Source organism: Bos mutus, chromosome 6, assembly GCF_027580195.1.
Source record: "Bos mutus isolate GX-2022 chromosome 6, NWIPB_WYAK_1.1, whole genome shotgun sequence".
Taxonomy (NCBI): domain Eukaryota; kingdom Metazoa; phylum Chordata; class Mammalia; order Artiodactyla; family Bovidae; genus Bos; species Bos mutus.
Window position 1 is genome coordinate 46,417,349 of NC_091622.1, and position 23,504 is coordinate 46,440,852.

The following is a 23,504-nucleotide window of genomic DNA, read 5'->3' on the forward strand; positions in this document are numbered from 1 at the left end:
TTGATTGAAATTAACATAGCGTTTTGGACTAATTATCAGGTAAGTTAACCTGAAAGGTCAAGAATTGAGGAACATAGGCCCGAAACTGTTGAGGAAGGGGAAAAACTGCATAAAGAATTGAAAAGCGTTTTGGAAACTTTCTTCAGAATGAAGGGAACATCTTCTTTCTTCTTACAACCAGGCAGAAGTTCTTCCCTTTTAAAACTGCACAAGGAATGAGAACTTTTCAGTTTAATGAATAGAAAAGGTAAAAGCTGCAGAGTGTGGAGTGGGGCTGGGAGGAGGAAGGGCTCTAGGAACGCCCAGCAAGGCCCTTGCTCAGGGTTACAAGGGATCCTGGATCAGAAACACCTGTCTGCTAGAACTTGTGGTTGGGAGTGGGAGAGGCCAACCTAAGTAGAATGTGGGCTGTCGTAAGTCAGAGAATGCATTGTTTGTGCTAGATTTCATACACTTTTTATAAACAGATTCAACCAAGGAATACTTGGTGCTGCTCCATGTTGCTTGTAATATTTACTTTGCATTAGTACAATGCTCCATATTCGTAAATTTGAAAGATAATTTGAGTTTTGGAAAGCCACAATAATTCCATATCACACTATTTACACATGAAGAGTTGGATGTTAGTATATATTTTTGAACTTAACCTATTTGTAACCTTATTTTAAGCTTATAAAAACCATGGTATTTTCCTGATTTTAAAAGTTATTACTTACCAAAAATATTTCATGATAGAAAAGTATGAAGAAGAAAAACAACCAAGCAGGTCAGATTCTACTGCCAAAGTAATCCTTTTAATATTTTGGCATGTTTTCTACTAGATCACTTTCTATATATTGATAAATACTTTACATAATTGAAATCATACTATATATCTTTATATTATACTTTTCCACTTAATATAAGCATTTCTCCATCATTAGTAAAACTCTTTAAGAGCAACATTTTAGTGATTGTATGATTTCAGGAGCAACATTTTAATGATTATATGATATACTATTGTATTGATTTATCTATCTTTTTAAACATTCTTTTATTATTAAACATTAGGCTGTTTCCAGATTTCTAATATATGGAATCCTAGCATTTAAGATTTGTTGAGCGCCCTGTATGCCAGGCACTGTTCTAAACTCTATATTCTCATTTAATTTTTACACCAACCTTCTAAGGTCTGATCATTTTTTTCTTTTTTTAAAATCATTTTACTGATAAGGAAACTAAGTCCAAAAAATTAATTATTTGCTGAAGATCATTAGCAAGTGATAGAATTATGCTAACTTCTCTTTTTTTTTAATTTTTTTAAATTTTATTTTATTTTTAAACTTTACATATTGTATTGGTTCTGCAATATATCGAAATGAAGCCGCCACAGGCATACACGTGTTCCCCATCCTGAACCCTCCTCCCTCCTCCCTCCCCATACCATCCCTCTGGGTCGTCCCAGTGCACCAGCCCCAAGCATCCAGTATCGTGCATTGAACCTGGACTGGCGACTCATTTCATATATGATATTATACATACTTCAATGCCATTCTCCCAAATCATCTCACCCTCTCCCTCTCCCACAGAGTCCAAAAGACTGTTCTATACATCAGTGTCTCTTTTGCTGTCTCATATACAGGGTTATTGTTACCATCTTTCTAAATTCCATATATATGCATTAGTATACTGTATTGGTGTTTTTCTTTCTGGCTTACTTCACTCAGGCTCCAGTTTCATCCACCTCATTAGAACTGATTCAAATGTATTCTTTTTAATGGCTGAGTAATACTCCATTGTGTATATGTAACACAGCTTTCTTATCCATTCATCTGCTGACGGACATCTAGATTGCTTCCATGTCCTGGCTATTATAAACAGTGCTGCGATGAACATTGGGGTACACGTGTCTCTTTCCCTTCTGGTTTCCTCAGTTTATATGCCCAGCAGTGGGATTGCTGGATCATAAGGCAGTTCTATTTCCAGTTTTTTAAGGAATCCCACTACTCTTCTCCATAGTGGCTATACTAGTTTGCATTCCCACCAACAGTGTAAAAGGGTTCCCTTTTCTCCACATCCTCTCCAGCATTTATTACTTGTAGACTTTCTAAGTCATACTGCATAAATTCTAAGGAACATTCTCATTCCTTGGAATACATATTTTTAGAAAAGCATAAAGATTTAGTTTATGTACATGCATATATGTTTGTATGTATACACATGGAGTCTTACATGTATACCTTGACGGTGACTGGAAATTCTTTCTCCATGTAGCTGTGTTTATATCCCCCTAATATCTGAGTGTACAAGTGCCTTTTTACTTCACATCATCATTTCTGAATTACCATTTGTTAAAACTTCACTGTTTTAATACGTATTTTTTTTACTAGGTAAATAATGTCTAGTGTGGATGGAAAGGTTATTTTATGCCGTGTGTTTTTAATTTCAGTGAATTATTTCTTCATGTCCTTTGCCCATTAAATGCTTGGGGTCCTAGTGTTTTTCTCAATCTTTTACACAGTCTTCAAATGCTGTTGTATTCTTTACTTACTAGAACAGTGAATTTTTTTTTTTTATCAAATAGCATTTTACAAGTTTATTTTTAAAAGCAAGCTGAAGAAAACCTACCTTTAAGTTTTAGCCTTACTGCTCTCCTGTTTTTAGGTGTTGAATGAGAAACTACATTCCTCCCTCCTCCTCCAATAGCAGGTAAGAAGCATTCAGAATCTGCTTAATTCATTCAGCAAGTATCTAATTGCTTACCATGCACCAAACATTATGACAAGCTCTGGAGGTATCGAGGCTAATGTGACAGGTACCTCCCCTAAAGGAACTTGATATTTAATAGGGGAGACAGGTCATAAACCCTAACATAAGGGCAGTAATAGAAATACAAACCAAATGTTGGGAAGAGGGATTATGGAATTCAAAAGTATTTATTAGATCAAGGTAATTTGATGGTGTTAATTTGCTAAGGATGTGGAGAGGTTTGCTATGGCTGAAATACGCCAAGTCCAAAGGCAAGTTAGTTTTAGGGCTTCTACTAAGTAGGAGTCTAGTTCCAACAAGTGAACTTGCAATTATCGAGTTCCAGCAAAACACTTTGTGCTAGCTGTGAGGGTGCTCATTGTGGGGTAAGTTGTTCACCAGAGAGAAACACGGAGCTACTGCACCAGAGGCCTGACAGTACCGTAAAAGACTTTCCCTCCCCACCCTCTCAACCCGAAAACAAAGCAGTCTGTTGAAAGACACTCCAGATTTCCCAAGGAGGCCTGATCTGATCTTTCGGTAACTCATTTTTTTGAGGAAACTCCATACTGTTTTCCATAGTGGCTGTACCAGTTTACATTCCCACCAACAGTGTGGGAAGGCTCTGTTTCCTCCACACCCTCTTCAGCAGTTTTTATTTGTTGACTTTGATGATGGCCATTTTGACAGGTGGAAGGTGATAACCTCATTGCAGTTCTGATCTACATTTCTCAATTGGTATCAGAAGGCCAGTTTTCAGAGGCTGCCTCAATCCCATCATTGGGCTTTCCTGAGGTTATGTATGGGTCTCTGACCCCCAGGGTCCTATCCATGACAATGTGTGTTGTGGGCCCAGGTAGGACATTGTAGGGAGGACTCAGTCCAGATCTTGATTTCTTATCTGCGAGAAAGGATTGAGGCAATGCCCAGGATTCCTTCATGAGCTAGTTTTGACTGCCAGGGTCTCCATTATCCCGATGTTTGATCTTTTACTGCTTATGTTGCAGTATCTTCATTTGCCTCTAAAAATGAGAGAGCAAGCAGGTAAGGAGAGCAGTTGTGCAGTTGGCGGGAGTCACAGTGACTTGGCCCCTCCAAATCCCCAGTCTTTAAAGTAGCAGGAGAGTCGCCCTCCCCTTCCCACATCCTGCCTGGTTGGCCTGGCAGGTTCTAGTCCCCTGTAAGTAGGGCTCTAAGAAATCTTACCTGAGTCAAACTTGTTCTTGTCTTGCTTCCAACTGCCACATTTTAGTTTCAAATAGTTGTGTGACATGGCAGCCATTCCAGTGTTGTGGTTCTGTTGAGAATACCTGGTGTCTATTTCTGGTAGAGGTCCATCACCTTTTAAATTGGAGCATCTTGGTTCTAAAGTATCCACATGGGCTAATTTCTCATGTGTGAGAACATTAACTTCTGGAATCTCTCACATACCTCCAGTCCCTGGGATTTGATAGATCAGAGGAAGATTGAAGGGCAATACCACTTAGGAACTGGAAAAGGTTTCTAGAATAAGTATGTGGCATTTTTGTTTTGTTTTTGAAATACCAGCTATTCAACTTTGGTGCTTCTCCTTGAAAAAGCTTTCAATTAACACTCAAGATGTGCATCTGTAGTCAAAAAGTTGTGTGACAGGAAGTTAAAACAAAGAGGGGCTGGTTTAGGGTGTGTAGGGGATGAAGCCTGGGTGCAGCAGTGACCCAGACGTTTCCTTTGACCTATAACGTAAAGGTAAGATGGTGAACCCAGGAATACGACCAGGGCATGGAACGTTGGGAAAGGAGAGGACAAGTAGGGAGAGAAAAGGTGCATTTATTGTCAAGTCACCAAATCTTGTTCATTTTAATTCCTGAACATCTCAGCTAATGCCTCTGCTGCCCTGGGGCCTTGCTTTCTTCATTTCTTATCTTATTAACTTTAAAGGGCCTTAGCATCTTTCATCCACTTGGCGAGCTTTCCAAGCCGCAGGATGGATTTGTCTCTGATTAAAATCTCTCTATGCCTCTCTGTTGCCTGTACGATAAAGTACAAACTTAAACTAGCAAAAGACCTTGGTGTTCTGGGCCTGTTTGCTTCTCTAGCCTCATGGCTTCACGAGGACACAGCCATGTGTAACCTCCAGTTACACAGAACCATATGGAGGTTTCTGAAAAGCCAGGCTACTGCTTTTGCCTGGAATGTCCTCTCCTGTCTTGGGCCATAAACTAAAGTTTTAACTCGGCTCAGGTATCTCCAGGAAGCCTTCCATACATACCCCGATCTGAGCATGATAGACCACTTGTGTGAATGTCCAGAAATTGGGTGTTTATTCTAGCGTTTGTCACATCAGATTGTTAATATATGGAACTATTGATTTGTTTTCCCAATAAACTGAACTGCTTAAGAGCAGGGACTCTGCCTTATCTTGCTTTGAAGTCCCGAGGACTGGAACTTCAGTCACTGAATACATTATATGCCTGACGAATGAATAAATGAGTAACAGACATTACTGCTGCCTTCGAGTTTCAGACTGTTAGGGCATTCACAAGTTTAATGATTAAAAGGCAATTCAAGACTATTTCCTCATACAAATGAGCATGGTATGGCTGTATTTCCATTGTCTTATAATACAGATTCCAAAGAAGGAAGAGAACAAAATGGCATGGGGGTAATGAGTCTGTTTTCTTTATGAGATGTATTTTTAGAGCTGGGTTCTATCCCTGGGTCAGAAAGATCCCCTGGAGAAGGAAATGGCAACCCACTCCAGTATTCTTGCCTGGAGAATTCCATGGACAGAGGAGTCTGGTGGGCTATAGTCATGGGGTCATAAAGTTGGACACGACTAAGTGACTAACTTTCACTGAATGAGGAGTGCTGTCTGAATAGGTCTAAAAGAAATGGTGTCAGAATGGCTTCTTTCCTTTCAGGCTCTGTTCAGGTGTTTCCTCTGTGCAATTGCTTAGCTTATCAGTCCTGCTCTTCACTTGAGCTTTTAATGACTGTTCTACATATCTGGTAATTAGTAGGATTCTTGTATCATTAGATCTTATTCTTTTAGTAAGTTATATGGTGAGAGCCTATACTGTGCTGAGTGCTGAGCACAGGACAATAAGATAAACATAGTCTTCACTTCACTTGTTGAACAAATCCATAAATAGCTGTTTAAATCACACTGTTTGTTATTAGGGTGCTCCCCAGGTGGCACAATTGATAAAGAACCTGCTTGCCTATGCAAGAGATGTAAGAAACGTGGGCTTCGTGGTCTGGGTCAGGAAGATCCCCTGGAGAAGGGCACGGGAAGCCACTCCAGTATTCTTGCCTGGAGAATCCCATGGACAGAGGAGCCTGGAGGGCTGCAGTCCACAAGGTTGCAAAACAGCCGGACATGACTGAAGTGACTTAGCACGTTTAGTTTGTTATTGGTGCTATGAAGAAAATGGTCACAGAGCCAGGCAAGTATTTAAATAAGCTTTAACTCCATTAAAGAGCAGGAAGGGCTTTGCCAAGGAAGTGATTTTGTGTTTAACCCTGCAGAGTTAGTAGGAAACAGACAAAGAGGAGATCCAAGTTTTTGAATGGCCCAGGCAGTGGTAATATAGAAGGACTTGGGAGGAAAAGCATCAGGTGTGTGTAAGAAACTGAAGGAAGGCTGGATGGTAATGAGGAAGCGAGAGACCCAGAGAGAGCAATGCCTTGCAGGTCATATTGAAGATGGTAGACATGCTCCTGAGACCGTGGGAAATCATTGAAAGGGTTAAGTGTGGGGAAAATGATTCTTCTTAAATTTATTTTACATTTCTATTGCTTCCAGATAGCTTGAGGGGTAAACACTGTTGATTTATGTATCCTTATATTCTCTCTTAGCACCTGTCACTAAATCAAATAGTAAATATTTAGCAACTTGGTTTCCAAGTGGAGGGAGACAAGTGCAAGGGTGAGACTGAGCAGGGTAATTCTGGAGACTGATAGAGACTGTAGAAAGAGCCATGGGAGAGTCACGGGGAGCCTTGGGAGTAGGGTGGTTCTACTTCCCTTTGGTTAGAAGTTTGTTTTATAATAGCTGGGATTGCTGTGGCAAAACACCATGGACTGGGGGCTTCAACAACAGAAACTGATTTTCTCACAGTTCTGGATGCTGAAACAGATCAAGCTACCAGCACGACTGGGTTCTGGTGAGGCCTCTTCCTGGCTTGCAGACAACCAGCTGCATTCTTGCTGTGTCCTCACAGGGCAGAGAGGGGAGCAAGAGATGGGGAATGCTCAAGTTCTATCAGGTTAGGATCCCATTGTGTGGTTTCACTGAACCTTAATTAGCTCCTTGAACTTTCCTGGTGGCTCAGTGGTAAAGAACTCGCCTACCAATGCAGGAGACACAGGAGATGCAGGTTCAATCCTTGGGTCAGGAAGATCCCCTGGAGAAGGAAATGGCAACCCACTCCAGTATTCTTGCCTAGAGAATCCCCATGGACAGAGGAGCCTGGCAGGCTATAGTCCATGGGGTCACAAAGTGTCAGACATGACTTAGTGTCTGAACAAGACTCTGTCTCCAAGTATAGTCACAATTGGGGTTAGACTTTCAACAAATGAATTTAGGGAGGACACAACTCAATCCTTCTTAAAGGATTGAAACCACTGAAGCAGTGGTTCTCAACCTGCATGCAAGTCAACAGCACTAGGGGAGCTCTCTCAAAGTTAATGCCGAGGGGACCTATCTTGGGAGTTCCTGTTTCTTTTAATTCTCACTAGGGATTCAATTGACATTTTAAAACTATATCCCGGGGATGATCCTAATTGTATCAGGGAACAATGACTGTATCTATGTATTGTATTCCTAGCCTGTAAACTGAAGGACTTCACATTTAATTCTGTCTGTTCCTCTCTCTGAATTTTTTTCCTGATTAGAAAAATTTGAGAGAAACCAACCTTTGCTAGGTCTGTACAGGAAAAGCAGCCAGCTCTTCACTGTCTTGTGCTTGGTGTTATTTGTCTTGCCACGACTGACTGCATTGTTAAACAGCAATTGTAATCTCCATATTGTTGGCTGAGGGGGTGCCAAGCACACCTAACTTTCCCGCAAATGGATCACGGCAAAGTTAGATTTGAAGGAGGGGAAAGCAGGAAGCACAATTCTGACCTTAGTGGTTTTTAACCGGAATGCTTCAGCTTCAAGTCACAGAAAACATGACTAAGCAATGGCTCAGAAATTTGAGGCTCTATTCTCCCTCCTAGGATTAGATATCCAGAGGAAGGGGGTCCAGGTGGTCCCCGTAGTGGCTCCTTCCCTCTTTCCACTGTATCCATCCTAGCTGCCTAATGGCCCAGGACAGCTGCACTGCCTCTCACATCACGTGTCCATGCCAGGCAGGAAGAAGGCAAAAGCTAAGCAGTGTATGCCTGTTGATGCCTCTACCTTGTAAAGAGCTTTGCAGGAAGCTTTGCCGAGTAACACCCCTCTTCACTTCATCAGCCAGGACTGTGGCTCACAGCATCATCCACAAGAGAAGGTGGGAAATAGAATGGTTTTACTTTTATTTATTTATGTTTGGTATGCTGCTGCTGCTCTCAGACACAACTCTATTGATGATAGAGAAGGGGGCTGGATTTTAAGAAAAGAATTAGAAACATCTGCCACAGGTCACTGGGCACTTGCTTGACCTTGAGATAAATTTTAAAATGTTAAGAGTTTTCCACAACTAGAGCCTAGCCCCTGCTCCCGGCAACTAGACAAAGCCCTCGGGCAGCAATGGAGACCCAGGGCACCACAAATAGCTTAATAAATAAAATTATTACAAAATAAAATGTTTGCATTTCTATCATGTGCCAGGAACCGTTCTAGATACTGGGAGTACAACAGTGAAAACAAAAATGAAAAAACAAAACAGAAAACCAGACAAAGCCAAGTCTTCAGTCTCATGGGGTTACATTCAAGTGGGGGATACAATATACAAATGAACTATGTAATATGTTAGATGAATGGAGTGAGGACTGAGATGGTTGTTTGCAGTTTTCATTTGGATGCTCAGGAAGACCAGTGTTTGGAACCTGGTGTATGAGTAATAACATGAAGGAAGTGAGGTATGTAAATTCCTTGGAATATAAATACCTTGAAAGGAGCCTCTAAGGCAAGGCAATAGGGAACAACAGATACAAAGGCCCTGCGTTCCTCTTTGTACTTCTGGACTATGTTTGTTTTATGGGTTCTCATTATTTTTATCTTTCGGACATTTTTATCTTCATATGGACATTGGTATATACAGTTGAGGTATAAAGGGCAATTCTAGGGTTTGTCTTGATACTTCTTCCCCCTTTGGAAAAAATAAGGTGCTTGAATGTACATCTTGAGAGATTGTTAAGTGTCTTCTCCCACTTTTCTCCCCCTCCTGAATCCTGTTCCCTTATTTCCTTATCCTTCCAGAGATGATGCTGTAGAAATTGTGAGAATGGATTTGGAGTCTTGATAGCTTTGAGTATGAGCCCTTACATTTCATAGCTGAGATACTGGGCAAATAGCATATCCTCCTAGAGCCTATCAGCTCATCTGAGAAGCTGGGATGGATGCTAATGTCCCCCTCACTTTTGCTATACTGAGTGAGGTGAGGTGGTGAAGGGCCCCATCAGAGAGCTGGGTACCTACTGGTTATCTCTACTCTTCTCTTCCTTATGGTCTTCAGCTTCTGGGTCACATAGAATATCTGAGGTAGGTCAAGCACTGTTCTATGAAAAAGGACTTCATACTCTTCACCAGTGTGCGAGAATCTAGTGTCATATATATATTCCTCATTGAAGTTATATTTACCAGCCTGTCCCTACACCCAACCCCAAAGTCTTCTGAGAGGTTGACTGCAGGCCTTTACTTACTGAATGTCAGACACCGGTGCTGCTGACACTGTGAAACCTCATCATCATCCGGAACCATCCACCTGCCCTGTGTGTCTTTGCTGCCGATTCCTTTGCTGCATTTTGCCTCACCTACTTTGACAATGTTGTAAAGAGTGGTTCATTTCAGTTTGCAAAAGCATAGTCTAAAATGGGATCAGCAAATTTTTTCTATAAAGAACTGGACAGTAAATGTTTTCAGTTTTGCAGGCCATGGGTCTACCACAAATTTTGTGCTCAAATCTGCCATTGCAGCCTGAAAGAAGCCACAGATAGCATGTAAGCAATGGCACATAGATTAGATTTGACCTGTGGTGAGCTGGATTTAGTCCATGGACCAGAGTTTTCTAATCCCCAATTTAAAATAAAGGTTAGGCATTGATCAAGAGGAAGAGCTTCATCATGCTGCTGCTGCTAAGCCGCTTCAGTCGTGTCCGACTCTGTGCAACCCCATAGACGACAGCCCACCAGGCTTCCCCATCCCTGGGATTCTCCAGGCAATAGGCCCATAAAAATAGAACATTAAAAATAATTCACAATAAGAAATAATTGCTAAGTCATGTCCGACTCTTGCAACCCCATGGACTGTAGCCTGCCAGGCTTCTCTGTCCATGGGATTCTCTAGGCAAGAATACTGCAGTGGGTTGCCATTTCCTTCTCCAGGGGATTTTCCCAACCCAAGAATCGAACTGGGGTCTCCTATGTTGCAGGCAGATTCTTTAGCGACTGAGTTACAAGGGAAGCCCTAAGAAATAATATCCCAGTACAAATAATCACAATTCATCCGATCAGTTCATTCACTCCCATGTAACTAATTCTTGCTGCACAGGATGTTAGGTCTGCAATCTGCTTTTACAAAGTGGGTGCTTCTGGACTGAAATAAAAGTCCTGGAGATCCTGACTCAGTCCCTTGCTGCCATCTGCAGTTGCCTGAGTGGTGTCAGCTTGGAAGTTAGTGATGTGTCAGTGTGTCTATGAGAAGGTGAGGTGGACCGTAAAGGTGTCTTCTGGATCCTTAGCTGAGAGCTTGGTGGAAATCCACAAGGTGAGGCTTCATGAGGCTTAGGGGAGAGTGACAGTGATGAGCCAGCAGGTGTCCGGTGCTGTGAGACACTGAAGTCTGACCAATCCCAAAGGGAATGTCTTCAATAAGCACTGCAGGGGTTCAGGTAAGGACTAATAAAGGCCACATGCTAGGATTGGGGGACCATGCCCAAAAATAGGGGTCCAGAAACTATGGCCAAATCTGGCTTGTGGCATGTTTTAGTGTGGCCCTTGAGCTAAGAATGATTGTTATTTTTTAAAAGTGTTGTTCAAAAGCAGCAGGAGCTGGAAGAAGAGGAAAGGGGAAAAGAAGGAAAAGGAAACTGAGACCATACATTGCTCACAAGAATTAAATTAATTACTACCTGGCTTTTATAGATAACATTTGCCAAACCCTGCAATAGAGTAAAAGCCATATCCTGGGACTAAGAATAAATATGAGACAGAACCACCCTAACAAAAATAAAACCAAGCCAGGGTAAGAAAAAATTTCACAATAATTAGCTGCTTTGCAGAACAAAACCAACCTTCTTTAAAGACAATAACATAATTCAGACTTCTTAAATATCATCCACAATGTCCAACATACAATAAAAATCATCAGACATGTGAACAACATGTGTTACCTCTGATCAAGGGGGCAAACAGCAATCAATGAAATACACTTTGATATGATTCAAATATTGTACTTAGAAGATCAGGACTTTAAAAGTACCATTATAAAAATGTTCAGAGACTTATTAAAAAAAAAGATGGATGCAGTAAGTCAGCAGGTGTGAGATCTCAGTGGAGAAATAGATACAATAAAACAGAACCAAATGGAAATTCTGTAACTGAAAGGCATATCAGAAATGAAAGGTTCAGTGAATGAATTTAACAGCAGATTGGAGACTTCAAAAGGAAAGGACAGTGAAATTGAAGGAAAATTAGTAGAATTATCCAATCTGAAGATGAAACATGTAAAAAGAAAAAAGTCTGAATATGAAACTAATGTAGAGAGTCTCAGGGATCCTTGATGATCTGTGAGCGATATTTAGTCCATTAAGAGTCTGAGAAAGAGAGGGAATGGTTCAGAAAAAAATATTTGAGGAAACAATACCTGAAAATTTCCAAAATTTGGTGTGTGTGAGTCGCTCAGTTGTGTCTGACTCTTTGTGACTCCATGGATTGTAGCCCTCCAGGCTCTTTCATTCATGGGATTTTCCAGGCAAGAATACTGGAATGGGTTGCCATTTCCTTCTCCAGGAGATCTTCCAAACCCAGAGATTGAACCTGTGTCTCCCACATTGCAGGCAGACTCTTTATCATCTGAGCCACCAGGGAAGTTCCAAAATTTGATAGAAAAGTAATTAATATATCTAAGAAGCTCAGCAAATTCCTAACAAGTACAAAGAAAACCACACTTAGCCACATCACAGTCATTCTTTTGAAAACCAAAGATAAAAGAGGAAATCTAAAGATAGCCAGGGAAAAAATACTTAAAAGGGAATAATCATGCATATGACAACTCATTCTCATAAGAAACAATGAAGTCCAGAGGAAAATGGGGCAACATTTTAAAAATGTTGGAAGAAAGCAAAAACTCTGCAAACCAAGAATTCTGTATCCAGCATGAAAACTCTTCAAAAATTAGGATGAAATGAGTTTTTAAAATAAAAGAAAAACTGAGAAAATTGCTTGCCAGAAGACCTGCACTATAAGAAATGCTAAAGCAAGTTCTTTAGTCTAAAGGGAAATGATACTGATGAAAACTCAAATACACTGAAAGTAATAAAAAGCACTGGGAATGATAAATGTGGATAAATATAAAAGATGCAATTTTTAAACTTTATTAAAAAACATGGCACTTTAAAGCAAAGGTAATGTAGCATTTTGGAATTTATAACACATGTGAAATAAAATATATGACACTAATAGCTTAGGGGAGAAGAATGGAATTATTCTCTTGCAAGTATCTTACGTTTCACAGGAAGTGGTTTAATATGAATGCTCTGCAGTATGTAATTAGCAAGGATGAGTAGTGTCATCCCAAGATATAGCTAAAACTTCCGTGAAAGTAACACACAGAATGCTTGAAATATGATTAATTCAAAGAGAATGAGCCAAGTGAGATGGAGAAACCATAAGAACAAACAAGAAGGATTCAAAAAATAGAAAACAAATAGCGGGAGAGTAGAATTAAACCCAATCATTTTAATTACTTAAAATGAGTTGACTAAACTCTTCATTTAAGAGATAGAGACTGCCTGCACAAAAATGGGAGACTCTACAATATACTACCTACAAATGAAGCAATTTAAATATATGTATGCATGTAGTTTGAAAGTGAAAAAAGGATGCAAAATAATGTACCCTGGATAGTGAGCATAAGAAAGCGGCTGTGCCTATATCAGTTTCACACAGAGAGACTTTCGGACAAAGATTATTGTTACATATAAATAGAGACATTTCATAATGATGAATTAATTCATCAGGAAGGCACAGAACTCCTAAATATACAGAGACACACACAATGCAGCTTTAAAATACATGAAGCAAAATCACAGAATTGAAGCAAGAACTAGACAAAGGCACAGTTACAAATGGAGGTTTTAACACCTTGTTTTCATAAATCAATGGAACAAGGAGATTAAAAAAATCAGAATAGAAAGAGGAAGGAAAATTGGAAAGGAGATGAACCCCCTTCACCCTCACTGATGATGCATGCCCCTGCTTCCTCCTAGGGTCTTGTGAACACAGTTCTGAAATGTCCTTCTCTCACCCCTCTGTTTAGCAGAAGCGTGTGGAATCAGCTGAATAAATTACGAAACATATGTCATGATTCTCTTTGTGACAGTGTAAACCTGCTGATATTTATTGGGAGGAAAAACAGAACACACAGAGCACCTCAGTACAAGATAACCGAACAGTGCAAATCAATTGCAACATTCCACCTTGCCTGGTGTTTGCTGGCTACCCGCAAACACGTATTTGCTCAACGGAGACAGCGCAGAGCTTCGCCTCACTCTGTATACCATTTTTTGTTTTACTCTCTCTGAGTTATTTGATACTGAGCCTGTAGTTAGTTATGACTTTTGCTCATTGCAATGATTTGAAAACAGTATCATAACAGAAGCCTCATGTTTCCTTCTTTGGCAGTTTCTCTCTGTCTTGGGCATTTTCCCCTAAGCTTTCTCTCCTTCCTTTCTTTCCCATGCATCTCCCATCTCCTGGGTCACAATTCTTGGGGGAGCTTTCTCAGCTGTAACCAGGGTTAAGACTGGCCTAACACAGGAATGATTCAGCGTTATGAACACTTTTCCCTGTGTGATGAGGTGGGGGAAGAGCTCATTGCATTAGCGTGTGTGAGACTGCATATTTCCTCAAGTCTTATTCACTGGACTGCCAGGAAATTCCCTACTTTCTTTATCTTGTTCAGACTTCCAGCAGCATTTATCATACTCCTTCCTCCTCAAAACACTTCTCTCCATTTCTGTACCCCACACTCTTCTGAATAGTCAGGCTTCCCTTATGGCTCAGACTGTAAAGAATCTGCCTGCAATGTAGGAGACCCAGATTTGGTCCCAGGGTTGTGAAGATCCTCTGGAGAAGGGAATGGTTACCCACTCCAGTATTCTTGCCTGGAGAATTCCATGGACAGAGGAGCCTGGCAGGCTACAGTCCATGGGGTCTCAAAGAGTTGGACACAACTGAGCGAATAACACTTCCACTTCATGCCACAGAAGTCCTTGAACTACAGAGTTGGAGAGGGAATGCCACTGTTACCTTAGACTCTTGTCTTCCTAATGATGAATCTCAGGGTGTGGCCGCCAAATCCTTTTTAATACATTTCCAAGCTGGTAACAACGTCCTCAGTTCTCTCTTCCTTTCTCCTTAGGTCACAATTCACCAGTAATATTTTTTCTTTCTTTCCAAATGTCACAAACCCGCTACCCTTTGAGCCAAAGTTGCACCCCAGACATGTATTCATACTGAACAGTTAATTTTTTTTTTTTAGTTGCCAAATTAAAACATCTGGAAATTTCACATACAAATACAAATTTTCAGATTTCCTTAAACAAACACAAAAACAGAGAAGGAGGAGGAGTCATTGCTAAGCTCCCTCCCGCTCACGTCTTCAGGTTCCTGACCGGCCAGGCGGCAGCCTCCTTGTCAGGTCAGCAATCATGCCCTCTCTTCAACCTCCCAAATACCCCAGAGTCCAAAGAAGTGAAAAAAGTTTGGAGAGCTCTGCTCTAAGTCATGTAGGAAAATAGGAATCTCATTATTTAGAATCCCGTCTCCTTTTTCTATCCTTATCGGCTGTTTTATTTCTCTGGAATAAACCAACCTGAAAAAAAAAACTTTTTTTGAACTGTAGTTTCCTCTAGATGGCAGTATTGTACTGACATTCTCTCAGCTATCCCCATTCCCGCGGCCTTCAAAATGTTAATTATCTAATTTTTCAGTGCGAATAATTTTTGTTTCTAAATTTATTTCAGTATTTTTCCAATGATGTCAATTTACCAGTAAGCAGGTATAGTCCACAAGCTACAATATTTAAAAGAACAAAACGACAATCTTCTTTTTTTTCCCCCCTCTTGGAGCTTCCTGGGTTGATTAGTAGAAACAACATATTGCAACGTGTAATTGTCATGATTACGCAGGCTGTTCATTTAGAGTTTGTGTGTGCACATGAATTCAGCTGCCGCATCTGCAATGCATGCTGGAAAAATAGCCCCTTTCTCTGTGCACTTGGAAACATCAAATGTTTCTCATTTGGAGCAATTTCTTTATATTATTTTGTGGATACTGAATGTTACCCACAAATACGGGAGGCGAGGGAGCATAAAATAGTGTGTACTACAAGGAGGAGGCTCTTAGAGATATACATGTACATAAGTGGACACATGTGAGCTGTGTGCTGGCCTCATATATAAACGAGGCAAGTGCCGCAGGAGGAAAGTTGCGTATGTTAATTAGATTAATGGTTTGGGAGCAAATCCATTTCAGAGCAACTAATTAAATGTTTCATTGGAGTTGTTTTATATAATTTGCTTTGGTATGCCACAGACAGATATTAAGTATTTAATTTTATCTTCAAGTACAACCAACTAATATTTCACTGATTTAATTCTTTGGTTTTGGTTTCAGGTTTTCAAAGTGCTATCTTTTTGGTCCTGGTTAATCCACTTGACAGCTAAGTGTGACACAGGGACCCTGAAGTTTCCTTTTGTAAAAGCTTGGTCAATTGCACCTTGGACCAACCCAAGTAGGATTTAAACCCTCCGGTTGTCATCACTTTGATTACTCCCTAAAAGGTTAGAGTTGGAAGAACTTCATGAGGGCTTCTCTCATTCAGTGTTTGAAGGTTACAGTTTCCTTGATGGACGAGCCCTCCAGTCCCTGCATGAGCCCTCTCAGGGATGGGACTATCTTGGGCAGCACTGTGCCAATATTGGCCCCACTGAGGGACAGAGGTGACTCTGGGGACCTTTTTTCTTCATTCTGAGCTGGGGGAGGGCAGCAGCAGGAAGGAAATGCAAGCAGACAGGTGAGCAGGGCTGTGCCCGGGGAGTTCTGCAGGCTACATGTGGAGTATGGGTCCCAGGCAACACAGCCTCCAGGAAGTTGTCATGATTTCTTTGGAAACGGCACAGAGAGGGAACCCATCTGACTGGGCAGGCTTATTCTATATGCAGCGTGCAGAGTCCACTGTGACCTCTCTCTGTTATGTGTAGACTATCTTACTTCTATGGTTCCTGACTCCTCCCCACCCCTGAACTGAATGCCTTGACTCTTAGATCCAAATGATGGATTTTACCTTTGTTCTACTACGTGGCATACTGTTTCCACATCCTACTTGGAGTCTGGCTTTTGGATCAAACTTGGCAGCACCCATGGAAGATCTTTAGAGAAAAGGTCATCAGTAGCTTTAGCTTTCAGGCAAAAGCACCCATGCGGGTGAGCGGATTCCTCCCTGTAAAGTCAGAACAGTGGCCTGACCTCCTCAGGTATAGCTTCTACTCTGCCGGACAACCAGCTCCTCCCAAACACCCTTCCTGACTCCTCTCCTCTCTCTTCCTTTTCTGTCTTCCGGACCATAATTAAGACTGAATGTCTTTCACTAAGCCTTCCTGGACACATCTGTTTCCACAACAGAATTTTCCCTTTCTCTAAATACTTCCAGATCCTGAGTCCACCCATTTGGAAGGAGTTAAGAGAGAGATGTGGTCTATCTTTTCGTCCAGATTTTCAGCGGCTCTAACCCTGGGTAAATGGAATCAGTATTACCGCACATAAAATCCAACCTTCTCTGGAGCATTTAAAATTCTGACAACCTTTCTAGTTTCAAGAAAAATTTCAAGACAAGTCACTTTTTATAAGCAGCATGCATTTTCAACCCCATAGCCTTTGGCTAATGGGATCTTGTTGTAGTAAGTGTGAGGTCTGCATTTCCACTTTTGGGACAGTCTCATCTTGCCCCAGGTCTGGAAGCCCTGTGCTCCACCTGGCACTCTGTCAAAATGCTCACCGTGTAACTGACAGAGTTTGCAAAGACTGAATGACTTGAGGGAGCAGAAAGGAAAGAGCTGAGCTGAGAGGTGGGGCTGGTGGGGTATGCTCCAGCTCTAGATTTTGAAATCCTTCAAGAAAAAATAGGTGTTTTCTAAGATGAGATGAAGAGTGGGTTCCAGGCAGAGGGAATAGAAGATGCAGAGATATGGAAATAGGAAACAGCTAACTACATACATCCCTGTGCTTCAGGGCTTAACTAAATTCCTATCTTCTTCAGAACTCTTTGACTGATAATCTCAGACCACAGAGATGTTCACTGTGGTTGCCTGTCGTCCCTACAGAGCAAGACTGGAAGCCTTTGGAGACCGGAAGCTCCAAGAGACCAGTTCCATCCTTTCTGACATCTGATCCAGTCCTCAGGACTATATTCCCTAACTGCTCAGACACTGATGTCCTGTAGGGGGAGCCCAGGATGAATACAGTTGAAATAACTGGGTTTGCGGCTTCTTACTGATTCTGCAACAAAGGAAAAGATCTTTCATCGAATGTATAAGGTGAAAAAAAATGCTTGAGTTTCTCTTGGTGGAAAACAAAGGGAAGTTTGCATAACTCAGACTCTGTCTTTTCAGCATGTAAAGTGCTGTTTTTCTGCAGAATAGGGTTTTTAATATTTGATAAGTCTTTGAGAACACTGCACGATATCAACACTGAATGGTGGGGCTCAGTGCAAAGGCTTGTACAAGTACATCTAAAGAAGAGCCATATTAAAGAGTCCAGTTTCCCTGATCTGTGCTTTAAGTTTATTGACACATAAATCTTCAGAAGAGTTCTTGACCTCAGGTTCCTCCAGACTCTAATGCTGGCCTTTTTATGGACCAGAGATCTGGCCACGTTGTATTTCTCCAACAGCGACGACAGTAAAGCCACCTTCGTTAGGGAATAAAATTGAAAACTGCCTCCCAGTTGAGCGGTGGATTTGAATGAAATCTGTTGTTTGTCTTAGGAGGTTGTCATCAGTGATAGATGTTGAGGGGCGTTTGGGGGCTTCTGTGGATTCTGACACAAGGCCTAGTAACTGGAGCTGCACCCATGCTGGCATCCATCATTCTGAGCAGCGTGAAGGGCTTCTCACCAAAAGCTGGCGCCCACCGCTGGCCGGGATGGGGTTTGGGCTTGCTCTGATTTGTCACACGATGCCTCCAAGGCAGAAGGTCAGAGAGATTCGAATTTTGTTCAAGAAAAATCATAGTTCTTCATTTGTGAACATCTCTTTAAAGGAAATACTTTCTGTGAGTGAGTGAGTGAGTGAGTGAGTGTGTGTACGTATGTGTATGTCCCAACCATCGCACCAACAAGGACACCACATTTTGGTTCTCACTGCCCACCGAGTGTATTGCTTGTGTGGCTTCATTTGTAATCTGTCTAGCCCTCTCTCCCTGGTCAAATACCAACACAGCTCTCTGAACCCACAGCTGCTGCTTCATGCTTTCCCTGCCTCTTCGTAAAATCAGAGAGGAGTCACTTTCCCCTGGTGTGGTGACCTTCAGCTGGGCTTGCTTGCTCTCAGTTTTTCCTGATTCCTGCCTGGTGAGGGAACGTGCTAAGCTGGGACTGGCTTAGAATTCAAACATGTTGTCTGTCCCCAGAGTCGTTACTGTCTTAATTAAGCCGTAAGACGTTGTTGAGGGATGGGGGGGAGCAGTGAATAATCATCTCTTTTTGATTTTCCCGAAGTGTATTTGGCTCAAAATAAAATGCAGGTAAAGGTACGTTTCTTTCCCTAAGAGCTTGGAATAATAGAAATATTATTGTGCTGAGCAGGGCTCGAAGCAGGAAGATATTTGAAGAATTTGCTTCTGGTTTTGCTCCAGCTGGTCCCAGGAAGGGGGTGGTGGACAGTTTAGGGGCTGGCCAGTCCTTCTCTGTGCCTTGTGTAGCTTCCATGCTTGGTGATGGTATAGACCAGGTCATAGACATAGTTCTAGTGAACAGCTAGATTTTTTTCTTCACTTCTTATAGAATCTTCTTTTGTATCCTTCATTTACAAATAGGTCAGAAAAAATAGGGTTTTCTCCAGAGGATGTGTTAACTCATTATCTACTAGCTGTTATTTCACAGATGTCTGCCAAACTTTGCACTTTATGTGGTACATATTTTATTAGTTTGCACATAGATGGATGTTGGCAGTTACTCAAGGATCTACTCAAAGCAAGCAAATCCTTTACCAACATCACATGTTTATTCTCTTGTGTTCTTTTGTATCATATTTATATCCCCTCTTGATAGCAACTTATTTTATCATCATCTATCATTTCCTTTTGTCTCCTTAAATATAGAGTGAATTCCTGCATGGTAAATTTCTGGAAGATTATTGTTTGAAATATGATTGTGTTGATTTGATAAATGTTTTGTAAATATTTTTGGAAAGCATGAGTTTTATAAATTATAGAGTTTGATAGTAAATAATGAATGTTTCTGACTTACTGGTGACTGTGCATATGAAAGTCAGTTATGATTTCTGTCTTATCCCCACTTCCTGAGCCCCTCAAGCCTATGCCTCTTCTTTCTTTGTTACCTTTGTTAGTCAGTATTGATTCTATTTCCCTTTTCTTTTTATTATTCATCATCAATTTAAAGGACTAGTTGTCACTAACTTTTACATAAGCAGCCCATCACCTAAGGCAAATGTTTGAGCAAAGTGCCTTGGAACACAGGGAAGGAGGTTTGAAAAGGGAGTAAAAAGAGAATGAACTTACTGTAGACTCTGTGCCAAGCACTTTACATAAGTTATTTTATTTCTTGTTCACAGTGACCCTGTAAAACAGATATCAGATGCAAGGGATGAGACTCAGAAGTTAAATCTTTCACCCAGGGCCATGCAGTGATGGAGATGAGATTGGTACCAGCCAAATATGGCTTTGGAACATAATCAAGAGAATTCAGTAGGTGAGGGCAGATGGGAGGGAAAAGGATGGTTTGAAGATAATAAATTTCACCCACTAATGAGCAATTAGTTAAAACACATGTAAGGACATATGTTCACCTGTCACACACAGATACACAAAATTAATCTCGGGACTCAGGGACAAAAAAGGAGAGAGAAATGAGAGAAAGTATGAAGGTGTGCTGGGATGGTCCAGCAGGAACTTTCGGATAGGAAACCACAGCTGCAAGTGCCGGCCAGTCCCCAGACAGGATAACAACCCTCCCCTTGCGTCTCTGCATTGGTGGGTGAATTCTCTACCACTGTGCCACCTGGGGAGCCCATGTGCACACTGCTATATATAAAACAGATAACTAATAAGGATCTGCTGTACAGCACAGGGAACTCTTCTCAGTACTCTGTAACGATATATATGGGCCAGGAATCTAAAAGAGTGGATGTAAGTGTATGTATAAGTGATTCACTTTGCTGTACACTTGACGCTAACACAGTGTTTAAATCAATTATACTCCAGTAAAAATGAAAAAAAACAAAGGAAATGCTCAAACACCTTTGATGAAGGAAGGAAAGAAAAAAAGGAAGGAAGGAAGGGAGGAGTTCCATCAGATGGCATAACTTTGACTGTATCCTAGCCTCAATGTTCCTGATATTACAATGCTCTCTTCCATGAAACTGATCCTGGAAAGCACCATGCTTAATGACTCCTTCATGGCCCTGGGTTTTCCTGTCATCCAAGGTGATTAATCTCATGTGCCAGCAGTGACTGCAGCTGGTCTTGAAGAGCTCAGAAGGCTGGCTATGGCTCTTGGTGCCTCATCCTTGGAGTGTTTGCCTCACAGTTTTTGAGTTTTCCGGATACTGTGTAGCTCTTTTTTCGATGCGACGGGTTCTCACTTCCTTGTACCAAAACAATCCCACTCTGGCTGGTTGCATTTATATGTGTGGAAAAACATATACTTAGGTAAGAGATCCTTTAGAAAACAAATTGGAAAGGATGCCTGAAATTAATCTCAAAGCCTTTTCTGTAGCTGGCAGCTTTTTCTGCAGATGTGTTCATCTGCTCAGGGATGTGGACTCCGGTTTTCTGAGTGTTAGTGTAAGTGCAGTCTGTTTAGAAAAGCAAATCTGCGTTTATCTCCTAATTAGACATTGCTGTGAAACTACGAGGCCCTGCCAGAGGTGACGCATGCTCCCCGCTCCTCTGCCAGGCCCCCTCTCACACTCTGTGAGCTGTTACATGTCCCTTTCAGCTGGGAGAACCCACATTCTCTTGCATAAGTAACATGTCCGAACAAAGTGTGGAAGCAATGCGCTTAGAACCAACTCTTCTTGGACACCTAAGTGGTGGACCTAAAACTGCACATCAACACCAAAACCAAATACATAAGAGGAAAACATGAACCCCCTCCATCCCCCACTCCCAGCCCGTAACACACAAAATGGAGTAGCAAAATCCTCACATCTGATCTTAAAATCTCAGACTGCTCTGAAATGGCTGGCACCAGCCCCGAGGAATTCCAGCGCTCCTGTGGCAGAGGCTTGTAGCATGGATAGCGAGGCTGCTGGAGCTGGGACAGGATCTGTGAGTCTGGCAACACAGTGACCTTGGGCAGAAGCTTAATGTCACTTGGGCTCCCTCTGGCCACTTCACACATCTGTCAAAGGCGCATAATAACCCATCGTCATCTCATGTGGGGGCTGAGGATTAATTAATAAGTGATTGTAAATTACTTGGCGCTCCTCAGAGTCCAGGCATTCCATAAATGCAAAGAATCGTTATTATCCTGCAATTCAGCTGGCTCTGAAGCACTAATGACCTCAGGGAAGCTGCTGGAACACACGATGTGGTCTTTCCAATTGGAAACCAAAGGTGGAGGGACTAAATGGGGCTTTATTTCCCTGTCAACCCTCCTATGAAACAAGACATTCTTCCCCACAAAAAGTCTGCCCTATGGCATTTTATCCCCTAAATTATGAAAACAGGTACCATCCTTGTTTCTGGCTTTGAATTCACAGTGGGAGTGCGGCAGTTCCCAAGGCCAATTCTCAGAGCACCAGGCTCGCAGACACACAAACCAACAGGGCTTTGTCGGGACACCACTCATAATGCACTCTAGTGTGTTAACGACCTGCAAGGGCTTTATAAGAACATGTTGAATTTTTTGTTTGTTTTGTTTAAATTTATTTATTTTTAATGGAAGGATAATTGCTTGACAATATTGTGTTGGTTTCTCCATACATCAACATGAATCAGCCATAGGTATACATATGTTTCCCTGCTTCCAGGTTGTTACAGAGCCCTGGTTTGAGTTCCCTGAGTCATTCAGCAAATTCCCATTGGTTATCTATTTTCCATATGGTAATATGTTTCCATGCTACTCTCTCTACTCTCTCCTTTCCTCCCAACCTCACCTCCTCCCCTCTGCCCACGTCCATAAGTCTAGAACAGGTTGAACTTTATCCTGCTCCTCAAATTGTTGGATAAAGTCTAACAGATGTTTGTAAAAATTGCACACTCCAGTCTGTGTGCCTCCCTGATTGGAACGTGACTTTGAGGCTTTTCTCATCGGTGGGTGGGGCTGTTTCCGGGCCTTTGAGTCTGGGCAGGCCTGGTAACATACTGTGGCCAATAGGATGTGTCCAAAATGACATTGTAACAGTTCTGAGCCTGGGCATCAGGAGGTTTTGCAGCTTCTATTTCCACAGTTAGAACCCTGCCAGTCTCCACAAGATCCAGCCCAGGCCCTTCTGCTGGATGATGAGAGAGATGTGGGCCTGGCCAACTACTGGCCAACAGCCAGAGCCATCCAACTTAGCGGAAAGAAGCCGATCACAGACACGTGAGAGCGACCAGCGGTACACAGCCCAGATTGCTGGGCTTGTGAGTCCAGATAATCCACTAGTGTTGCTTTAATCCACTAAGTTTGGGTGGTTTGTATGCAGCAATAGATTCATAATACAGTAGTGGCATCCATTTAAAAATCCTTATACTATTCCCAGGGACACAGATTGGAGTTACAAGTTGGCAATGCTTAGACTAGCATTTGGCCGGGTTGGCTGTGATCAGCTCAGGATCTTTGCTGCCTCTCTGTCTGTTTTTTTTCTATGTTTGGAGGAAGAAGTAGGGACTTATATGTCCCACAGTTCCTGTCCTCATATGGTTCTGGGATATATTTAGCCAATCAGAACCACTTGAATGAGATTTGGAAAGTGAATGAAAAGAAAAAGCTATTGTCCTTGGGTAATTGTGAGCAGGAGTGTGGGCAGATGCTGGTGAGAACTTTGTAACAGCTTCTGGGTGAGTGCCTAGGAATCATCCCCAGGGTCCTTCTACTTCTGGGTTTATGAACTCAGGCAGTTTCTTCCCCAGACCTTTCAAAGGTGTGTAAACCTCTGATGGGGAGATTTCCAGTTACATTTGGAATTAGAATGTGATGAC

General features: G+C 41.7%; 1 long non-coding RNA gene across 1 annotated transcript; it reads right to left on the minus strand.

Annotated features, from left to right (window-relative positions):
• Positions 1 to 906: 906 nt before the first annotated feature.
• Positions 907 to 11,930, minus strand: LOC138988300 (uncharacterized). Its single transcript, XR_011464615.1, has 3 exons — positions 11,723 to 11,930; positions 3,934 to 4,167; positions 907 to 3,749 (listed from the first exon to the last, which is right to left on the minus strand). It is a non-coding gene; the product is annotated as an uncharacterized lncRNA (long non-coding RNA).
• Positions 11,931 to 23,504: the final 11,574 nt, after the last annotated feature.